At 35.0% G+C, this 11,664-nt stretch overlaps 1 pseudogene; it reads right to left on the reverse strand.

Annotated features, from left to right (window-relative positions):
- Positions 1-303: 303 nt before the first annotated feature.
- Positions 304-1,937, reverse strand: LOC145063832 (small ribosomal subunit protein eS1-like; annotated as a pseudogene).
- Positions 1,938-11,664: the final 9,727 nt, after the last annotated feature.

Below are 11,664 nucleotides of genomic sequence, written 5' to 3' on the forward strand. Positions count from 1 at the left end.
TACGCAATGTGTGTCATTAACACGCGCGTCGTAAGGTTACGACATGCGAATGCGTGTCGTCTTCCTTTATGACAGGGCCTTTCTTGATACGCATTGCGTGTCGTAAAAGCGCGTCGTAAATGAGCGTCGTAAATGCGCGTCGTCTCTCTTTATGACAGGGCCTTCCTTGACACGCATTTGCGTGTCGTCTGAGCCTTTTACGACACACAATGAGCGTCGTAAAAGGCTGTTTTTCTAGTAGTGATCCTAACCATTTCAAGCTCAACAAATTATCAATTATAAAAGAAGCTAACAAACTCACATTCAAGCACCAATAACTTTAGTTGCTTCAACAATAGGCTCATCAGCCCACCTCTCCACCTTACTAACATCCTCAGAGTAATCCCTATGAACCTACATATCAAAACACAAGTCAATACAAAATATAAAATTCCAAAAATACCCTCATTTTATGAAGTAAAAACAATAACTGACTTCCATCAACTTGCCAAGATCAAACTTTGGCGCCTTCAAAATCTTAACTCTACGGATGAAAACATTCTGCAAAGGGTAAATGCTGGAAGTTGCCTTCTCAATTTCGTTTCCAATTGATTCAGGAATGAACTTCAGAACCAACTCCTTAAGATTATAAAACTGAGCTTGAGTGATCATGATCCCCCTTATCTTCCTTCGAATCAAACAATATCAAATAAAATATTAAAATCAATAATCAAGAACTTTAATCTTGATGAAATACTTCAATCTTATATGTGAAACTATAAACATACCTGACGAATTTGGCTAGATTATGTATAACGGGTTCTCTTGACCTGGTTTACCCTCTTATTGATGAACCAAATGCATAACATTCTTAATGTGTAGCTATTAGTTGTCTTCACATTAACATGTGCTTCAATCAAAGACTGCCATTTCCTGACCAGAGACCTTAGTTTATCTGTGGTAAAGTCCATTCCCTTTTGAAAATGCAAAGTTAATGTTGGAATAGAGATTATTATACAAAAGAAGAAAAGGGTTATGGTGAATATTGTAAACATACATAGAAATTGGACAAGACATTCTTCCCTTAGTCATCTTGTACCGTCCCAAATTTTTAAGACCAAAAATTTCAGTTTTATAATGACAAAACCATCATTCAAAACATTTTCATAAAACTATGAGGAAATTAGAGTATATCATTAATCATCCAAATACATTAGAGTCAAATAAAATGTGGAACAATATGGTGTGTATGATACGATCATCCTGAGCCCTTCCCATTCGATCTGGAAGTACCTGGAACATAAACTAAAAATCGTAAGCACGTAGCTTAGTGAGTTCCCCAAGATACCTTATACCATACATATCAAACATACACTGGGCCTTGCCCAACACCTATCGTGCCTTGCACAACACCTATAGGACCCTGGCCGACGTCGAACCCTGCTCAGAATAGATATGTCAATAATATGAGATGGGCCCTGCCTGGCATCAGGCCCCGTTGTAACATCCCAACGATGAGGTATTCCTAAGTTTAACACTAGTATGAGGAAATATTTCATTTGACCCTTGGAATGAGTTTTGTTTGCAAAATGGCCCATAGTGGCATTATTGTAATTTTTGGGTGAAACACATGTACGATGGGCGTACCAGCATGGTACACGGGGCGTAAGGTCTCTTAATGGAAACAAATCCATTTTGAGTACGTTGGGCGTACTCTGTCTAGACGAAAACCCTAATCTTAAGGGTTTGGACCCTATTTATTGATCCTTAAGTCTCATTTCTTCATCCCATTCCCAGCCTCCATCATTGGAGATGTTACCTTGCAAACCCTAGCCCCATTAATTGAGTTTTGAGACATTTGAGTTTGTTTTTGTGTGTTTGAAAGGAGGTAGAAGGTGGTGGTGAACCTTAGAAGCTAGAAGCAAGCTTGGATCTGGAAGTTTTGCATCATTCTCCATCTCCTGAAGGTAAAAAGTCCAACCTTGATGATTAAGTTACTAGATCTAGCTTGCATGATGATAATATGAGCTTTTTGTCCCCAAATATGTCCTTCTTTGCATGACATGTTATAGAATGTTTGAGTTGTCCTTTTGGACGTGCTTCCATGTCTCGAGTCATAAAAATATGATCTTGGCCCATGAGATTCCTTCATGCAATCCATTAAGAGCTTTAGTAGTTAAGATAAGTAAGGGTTTTGTTGTTGGGCTTGATCTAGACATGTAAAACCATAAAGTTGGAAACTTTATGGTTTAGGATGCCATTTGGGGCTAAGACTGGAAATTTGACGTAGTGACTTAAGGAATTAAGCCCTCAAATTGAAGTTATTAAGTCATTGCATACGCTAGGCATAGCTTGTCATAGGTTGGTCGTATGCCTAAGGGAGCCCGATCTACATCGCGAGTAGGCAGGGCATACTCGATCTGGGTTGACTCTTATTGACCCATTGACTTTGACTTTGACCAAGATTGACTTAAGGGTATTTTGGGTATTTTAAGCTATAGTTGAGCCTTGGTCTTTATCTGTTGAATATGTGGCCTGTAGAGTCGGTATTTGGAGCCGTTGCTCATTCAGCTTTTTGTAAGACTATGAGGTGAGTTTTCCTCCTGTACTTACTGGTCGAAGGCACCAAGTCTGGCCCATTTGATTGATATCATGCTATACATTGATTTGTTGAGTATAAGATAGATCTTTATGATTATATGCTATGTAGTCAATAACGGCACTATAGTGGTGCTATAGCGGCGCAATAGCGGTTAGCGGAGGTAAGGAAACGTTATTTCAAAATAGCGATTTAGAATAGCGGTGATGCTATTAGCGCCACGATTTATCGTTATTTACCGCGATTATGGTCACCGCTATAGCAGCGCTATAACCGCTATATGAATAAATTCCATTTTTGGGCTAATTTACATAAAAAAAACAATTTTTTGTGTCATTCCATTGAATAAATTTGTTTTTTTTAGCCCAAACCAAAACTTTTGTATCATTCTATTAAATAAAATTGTAATTTTGTGATTGTCATGACTTCCATTAAAACCATGTATATGTTGTCTTGTTAATTGTATCGAAAACTTGAAGTACTACATTATGATTAACTATCAAATTACATAATCATTTCATTTGATAACTGCAATTGTATTAAAGTATGATAAAATAGTAAGTATTGCATATGTTTTCTTGTTGATTGTATTAAAGTATGATTAACTGCGGCATTGGAAACCGGTTTGTGAAGTATGATTAACTAAATATAATATGTGAATTATGATTTACTGATTAACTAATTAACTGGATTGGGTTGAAATTTAAAGTGTGATTTACTAATTAATACTTTAATATATATAAATTATAAATAATATAAAAAACACTATATCACCGCTATATCGCCGCGAGAACCGCGATTTCAAATAGCGGCCGGTGACCGCTATTATATTTTTGAGCGTGATAACTGCTTAGATTATATGTTAGTTGCTGATATGCATAGACTGGTATATCTGTAGGATTACCTATACTTTTTAATTGCATGATTATCTGTTTATTGATTATGTTTGTTAATTGTTATATGTCGACATATTGTTTTGGGTCAAGACTTTACTGCTTTGTGCGTGTAACGCCCGTAGATCCGAGCTAGTCAATTTAGAGGCAATAGGGGTCGAAAATGACTTTTTGACAAAATATTATTTAGAATAAATAATATTAACCAAGTTTTAGAATACGTATCAAGGGTTCCATACATATAAATAACGTTGAAATCCGAGTTATAACGAAGAAGTTATGGTCCGTCGAAGTTTTACGGCAAAACCGGCACGACATCGGGAGACGTAAATAGTGAATTTACGATGGAGGACTTTTTAGCCTTAGAAATCTAAACAAAAGTTGTAGTATACGTTAAACCGAGAACATACAAAAAAAAGAACGCCAAAATCTGACTTCGTATGAGGAAGTTATGAATTTTCTAAGATTTGGCTTAGCAGTGCACAGCCCGAAACTCGAATTTTAGATCGAGTGGTTTTTGGCCTACGAGGCCTAAATGAGAATTGAAGATCACATTAATAGGAACTCAACGGTAAAAAGACGGACGAAAACAGAGTCCGTATGTAGAAGTTAAGAATTTTACGAGAACATTTAACAGTATAATCTCCTCGTACTGTTAAATTTTAATCTGTCAAGAATTAGCCGACGAAGTCAAAATGAAAGTTGTATATCTTATTTTTACCTACGCGTAGATATAAGGAACGTCAAAAATGGAGGTCGTATGTGAAAGTTACGGATTTTAGAAGTCGGAAGTGTGTTGTGCGAAAATGGGTGATGTGGCACAATCTTGGCCATTGATTCCTCCCCAAGTCTTGCCACTAGATGGTGACATGTGGCACCAAGTTTAGCCATTTTCACCCTATAAATAGAACCTCTCACACCCTCATTTTCTTCACATCTTTCTCATTCTTTCTTCTCTTTACTCTCTCTCTAGAAGCTCTCTTCTAGCCCCGAAACCCCCCGAAAAGCCTAGGGAACCTCCCTAGCACGAGGCGGAAGCCCCAGAGTGCTCGACGGCTCTGAGAAGAAGAGTTTTTCGGCTCGGGAACGCTGCTCCAAGCAAAGTCCGGTTTTCGATAAAACCCGTTGTAAGTGAGCTACGCATACGCTATTTTTAATATAGCTTTTATTTAATTATAGTAACATTATTACAAATTTATAATAAGTACTTGTGCTATTATTATGGGTTATATAAGTATTGTTTAACGCTTATATAATAGTAATAATAGCTAGACTATTAATTAGTCTCGGCGAATAATAGACTAAACTCTAGTGGTAATAATACTAGGTTTCGTCGAAGGAAATTATTTTTTTTAAGAAGCGAAGCACTGATTGAGTTCGGAATCACCAAATTTTTAGGTGAGTGCATAGTTCCTTTCATCCTACACATAGATATGAAGTATTTTATATAAACTACATGCTATGTGTGTATATTATCTGTATACTTGCTATCTATGCTGGATGAATGATTTTATACAAGTTTTATATGATTTAAACTGTATATGTATTTATATCTACATAATATGTTGGGTAAAACATAGGTAGATGAAATATGAGTTGGATGATGAGTTAAGAGGTGATATAGACCATGAGGTAAGGGTGAGATGTGGACGATGTGAGAAGCCTTGTTCCCAAAAGCTGGCCCCATCATCTAGCAGAGTATGGATGACAGCCACAGACTATTCTAGACAGTCCAGTGGAACACTAGCAGGATCGCAACCTGTAGGTGTTGTGAACGATGTGTTCACCGGTGTACTCTAAAAACCCATTGACATGTATTGCGAGTGGACTCTCGAAAACGATACTGTCAATAAACGAGATAAACCTAGCAGCTGTGCTCGAAGGACAATATTGGCAGCTGCGCCTCACGTAGAATGTCACAATTCTGGCAGCTGCGCCTAAGTGATAGAACTAGCAGTTGTGCTTGACAACTGTGTCATTGACAACGATGGACTTCGTACCTATTCCTTAGGATAATCCTTAGGAATGAATGAATGAGAAATATTTGATTCTTAGGGTAGATCCTTAAGAGTAAAGAAGATAATGGGGATGGGTAATTGGGTTAACTGTTTGATGATTAAACATAATAATTATATTATTGTGGGTTAAAAACCCTATGTACTCACCAGGTTTACCAACCTGACCCACTTAGTTTATTTATATCACAGGTGCTGATATGAAGTCACATTACACTGAGAGATTAAAGAGATATAAATCACTAGTGATAATGAATGTAAGTTCTGTTTATGCTTATGTTTCTGTATTGACGATGACATCCCAAATGTTTTAAAATGAATAAAAATACTTTTCTTCGGAAATGCCTTGATAACGTATTTATCATGTTTTACTGGGAACAAATTCCGCAACATTTTATTAAAAGAGGTACTCTGATTTTTATAAAGCATAAAAAAAATCGGTCTTTTCTGGCCGTGAAAATGGGGATGTCACAATGCGTGAGTCAATAGACCGGGGGTTTCCGGTCTGATGACTGAGTAGACCCGAGGGTATTCCAGTCTCATGACTGAGTGGGCCCATTGTATATTGGCATTCCAGTCCGATGATTGATTGGGCCAGGAGGGGGTAATCTAGCCCGATGGTCGTGGACCCATGGGTATTCCATTCTGATGACTGATTGGACCCAACATGCTTGTTTGTTTATGATATGTGTTTTGTGTGGCGGTACTTTGGGGAAGCTCACTAAGTGTTGGCTTACAGTTTTGGTTATGGTTTTAGGTACTTCCGAGGATTGTGGGATGGAGAAGGTGTGACTGTACACATCCTGATTTTATGTTAATTATCTTGGGAAACTCTGTTTTGAACAAATTTTTGAGAACAATGGTTTTGTAAACACTTTTATTAGCAAATGGGTTGATTTGAAAAGTTTAAATTGATTGTGATTTTTGAGGTGTTACAAGTTGGTATCAAAGTCGTGGTTAGTGAGAATTGGACGAGCATTCGTGTGAATCTTGACTCAAACTAAGGATCTGTAAAAGTTTTAAAAATAATTTCCAAAACAAATTCCAAATAGTTTTCAAATTCCAAAATTGTTTTCAAAAGTAACCAAGAAAGGATGTGATGTGTACGATCAGTCGGAGCCAATAACTAGACCCCAAATTACTACACTGTTATTTGATATTATGATATGTTAGAACAACATGCTAACGATAGGCTAGGGATCTTTAGGAGTTGCATGATAGAATTGCCTGATTACGTGATGCCTTATTTATTATAGAGTTTTCTTGCTAATTGTTGTATGACTCTTTCGGTTGTGAACTAACTACTAATTAAATACGTCAAGTCACATGCTGCAAGGGTTAAATAATTTCAGGGTAAAGGATTTGGTCCTACTGCGCAACTCTTGTCTGAATCCAACTATTGTAGTGTTCAATAATTTATTTTAAGATTATTTAAGTTATGTTGCATGTGATTATATTCATATGGTAGTTAACTGGCATCTATAGGGGTTGTTTGGTAGTTGATGGCAAGGTGATGTATGGATCCTAGGATAGCCTAGGGAGTACGTAGTACTGATTATGTGCCTTTTAGCAAGTGTTGGGAGTATCATTATAAATGAGTATGTGTGTGAACGGTCTGCCTGAGGAGGAATGTTTTTAGCCACTCTCTCGAGAGTAAGATTGGATGTATGTGTATCGTCGTTGTTGTATTAATTTTGGGTGGTTGTGATGATCCTTGAGACAAATACATGTATGTGTGGAACGTAGTATGGGCCCATACTACTGAAAGCACAGGACCCGTACGCGTAGCAAGGAAGTCACAACCCCGAGGGTAGTCTCGTCGTGTGGTTGTAGCAATGTGTATTATGGCATTTCTGATGCTTTTGGTTCGTTTTCAGTATGGAGTTCATGAGGGGATCTGGAGATGATGGCCAGGATAGGCCGATGTGGACTGTCGATCAGATGTGGGAGATGATTACCGTTGAGGTTTCACATATATTGCAAGAAGAATTTCCGGGTATCATGGACCGGGTCACTAGCAGAGTAATTGCCAAGCTTGAGGAGCGAACTGCATCCTTGCATCCTGTGAAAGGGACTGTTGAGATAACTATTGGGGGAGATCTTGATGTGGGGACACGACTCGGAAAGAGAAGGAGGGATCTTTCACCAATGGATGAAGAGTTCGAGGCTGTTCACATGGGTACTGGAAGTCATGGGAGCTATATATCTGCTAGAAGTATGGGGGAACCCACAGGTTTCCTTGTCACAAGTTCAAATGTTATAAGTATGGAAAGAGAGGGCATGTCTGTCACAACCGCAAGAAGGATCGAATGTGTTTCCACTGTCACCACCCTAGTCATCTCAAACCCGACTGTCCTACATGGGTAGCGGAGGGAATGCAAACCCGGATGTCCGCCGTTCGACAGGAGGTCAAGGTTGTAACGCAAGAAGGCACATGTATAAAATTTCGATCTTCCATTCAATTTCGACTAGATAGTTATTCGTGTAGTAAATTGTTAGAACTTTTATTCTAGCATCTTTAGGCCGTAATGGGTCAGGGATTCGAATGTCGGGTTGCTTTGTGAATCATAAGGTACGAGGACCATTCATGAAGGGTTGGAAACTATAATGATGGAAATGTTTCTGACATACCCATATAGGGTTCGGGATTTTCCTTGCAATTTATAATTATTATTCAGGAATTGTTATATTCCGTTTTGTATACCGAGAGTTGGAAGATCCATTGCGGATTTCTATTGCAAACGAACACGGGGTTTCTGCATCCAGAGTGTATCAGGGTTGCGTATTGGAGATCTAAAGGGTGCCTTATCCGATTGGGAGAGAACGAAAAAACTGAAAATGAAATCTTGATACAGACGGCTAAGTCATTTCAACATTACAAAAAGACTCAATCAAAGGTTTTCTTTTAATTATTGTTTTGGTTTTGTATCTTTCTAGTTTATTTAAAGAATTCCAAAAACTTGCATATAAATAAATATGTCATTTTCGAGTTTAAATTCTCAACCCTAACCTTACCTATTTAATTTTTGTGTAACGTCATGTCAATCCGTTTAATAAACAAGTTGAAATGTCTTACGCAAACCATTTATTTAGTGCCGGGTCAATTTTTGTCACATCTAGTTTTTACTAAGGTTATAACATTTGTTCTTTATTTTTGGGGATGCTAATATAAGGATAAAAGCTTAAAATATGGATAAATTTGTTATTTTTCACTTAGTTTTAACAATTTTCGTCAACGGGACCAAAACCACGAGAGTTTAAGAACCAAAAGGATTACTTGTGTAAAGAAATAAAAAATTATACTAAACTTGTAATTCTGGATGTTTATATTTTTTTTTGAACGACAAATAAATATAACTCTTCTCTGTGTGAGATTGAACACAAGACCTCTTAGTCAGGGACGGACGCAGTAATACATAGTAGGTGTTGCTGATGTTGAAATAGGTGTTGCAGATGTAAAAATATAGGTAAAAAAAATCGAAAAATTGAACTTTTTTCCATTACGGACAGAAAAAATAGGTGTTGTCGTTGACACATCAGGATAACTACTAGATCCGCCCGTGCTCCTAATTAGTAGTTAGATTATAACCTCCATGTTAGACAAGTAGACTAGCCCAACTTGTGGATTTTTACGTAATACACTATTAAATAAATAATGAAATGAAAAAAGAGAAATTAAATATTTTTTTATTTTTTGTTCCTACAAATCTTTCTATCCAATTAAATGATAGCATGTGTCACATTTAATGCTCATTTAATAATATTTTAATATATACTAAAATGACACATGTCATCGTTTAATTGAGTAGAAAAATTTACGGAACGAAAGTAGAAAGATATTTAATATTTCATGAAAAAAACCTATTATTTAATTTAAGAAAGTAAGTAAAGTAGTAAACAGAGTTTCCACGTAAGAAAACATGAGCGCATAATAACTGTAGGGACCGCACAAGACGGAGTGAGCCGCAGATGATTTCATATAGGTAGTGTGTGTCAGTCACTAATTGGCTGCATTTAATTGTGGCGTGTGCATTTTGTTTTTTTCAGTTTATCTTTCTAATTTAACTTCAAATTCTTTTGACTCGTTTGTTGCTTATTTTTAGTACACTAATAGAAATTAAATATCATCTTATTTCTAATCCTATAATATAATATAAGACACACACACACATATATATATATATATATATATATATATATATATATATATATATATATATACACGAATTCTTTAAAAAAAGTTTCATAATCAAAATGTAGATGTTAAACAATTTTTTAAGTAAAGAGTTTGAAATAAATATAAATAAAATGATGAATAAATACATAATTATATGTTGAATATTAAAAAAAATATTAACATATTTTATGTATTGGTTATATGACATAAAAAATTAATACGATATATGACATAAAATGAATGAAAATTAAATTAAATTGATATGTACATAAACAATTACCATATGTCATGAAAATGAAGTCATGAAAATGAAATTATTATCCAATACTTACCCCTAAAAATTGTAGCAGCAAACACATAATTCAAATAGTAACACTATATTCCCCTGCAAACGACAACAAACATAGGAAATTACCCTGCCAAACAGAAACATAAACATGAAACCGAAAAAACTAAGACAATTGAGAAATTAATATAGAAACATAAAGACAATTGAGAAATCAATTGGTTTATACCTAAATAAATCAAAATCGACACTTCTTATTCCTATAGCAAAACGCATCGCCATAATCAAGCTGTAAAATTTGAATTAAGCAACCAAATTTCTTCATTGACCGAATCCTAAAATTAAATACAAAAATCATACAACGGAAAATAGTTAATTCAAAATTATCACACTCAACTTTTAATGCTAAAGAGAATTTCATATTTAACGTTTTGAACGTCAAGTGCAAAACACATCACTTTCAAGTTTTAACTTTTCAACAAAGGTGGAAAACAAAAAAAATATTGGCCGAAAGTTATATATTTTAATTAAGAATGTTGCTTTGAATTTAAATTAAATTTAATACAATAAATAACAAATTACGTGATACTTTAAGGGGATATTTAACTTTCTTTATTTTCTTTATTAAATTTTTAGTTTAGATTTTAATTTAATAACAAACCCAAAAAAACCACAATTTACCAAATAGATTTAAAAGAAATTGAAAAAATTAAAAAAATATCATGACATGTTAAAATAGATCATGGCATATAGCATCAAAATTTTCGTGCGTGTGGTAGGATTGGATATTGGATATAATATAATATAACAATTTTACTATAATAAACAATACTTTTTTTTTTGTATAATATGGAAAAGAATCAATTTAAATTAAAGAGTGATTTAATTTATTTATATTATATTTTATAGGGGAGGGGGGCGTGAGAGAATTATTAAGGTTTTTGGATTTATATGACAGTAGTTGAATTGAGTGTTGAGGTTTAAATCGTGTGTGTCAGGTACACCCACGTGGATCGTACAAAAATGACGTCACTGTCCCATGTGCAGGAGACAGCCGCTTGTTGCATCCGTAGGCCCCTATTTTGACTTGGTTCGCCGCTGGACGGGACCCTCTATTCACCCCTAACTCGATGACTTGTCTTTATTGTTTAGATTTTTTCCTTCTATATTTCTAATAAATACTACAGATTTTTTTTTGAATTAATTGGGTTTTTTCAACAGCAAAGCAAAAAAATAATAAAAGCATTTACCAACAAGAAGCTGGAAAATGAACAATAGTACACTAATATTTGTAATAATAAATTAGAGGTGTTAATGGTTCGGTTTGAAACCGTGAAATCGGTCAAACCGTGCATCAGCTCGGTTTCACGGTTTGTATTTTTCTTTACGATTTTGCTTGATGCTTCAAGCTTTTGAAACCGTAGTGAACGGTTTGGTTTGTAGTTTCAAAAGTTTCAAACCGTATAATATTGGACCGGACAGTAGGATATGTATATGTGTTTGTGTGTGTGTATATACTAGTTTATAACCCGTGGGAACCACGGTTATAAAATTAATTAAACTTTTATAGTAAAAACTCAAAATTATTAATCAGTTATTTTAAATAAACTATTAATTTAAGAGATATTTTTATTGGTTATGTGAAATTATAATCGTTGATTCAAATAAAGATGTAAATTTTTTTAAATATATATTAGATATATTTTATTTGTGAA

The sequence above is a fragment of the Lactuca serriola genome, chromosome 7 (genome assembly GCF_051521515.1).
Source record: "Lactuca serriola cultivar US96UC23 chromosome 7, Lser_US96UC23_V15, whole genome shotgun sequence".
NCBI classification, from domain to species: Eukaryota; Viridiplantae; Streptophyta; class Magnoliopsida; order Asterales; family Asteraceae; genus Lactuca; species Lactuca serriola.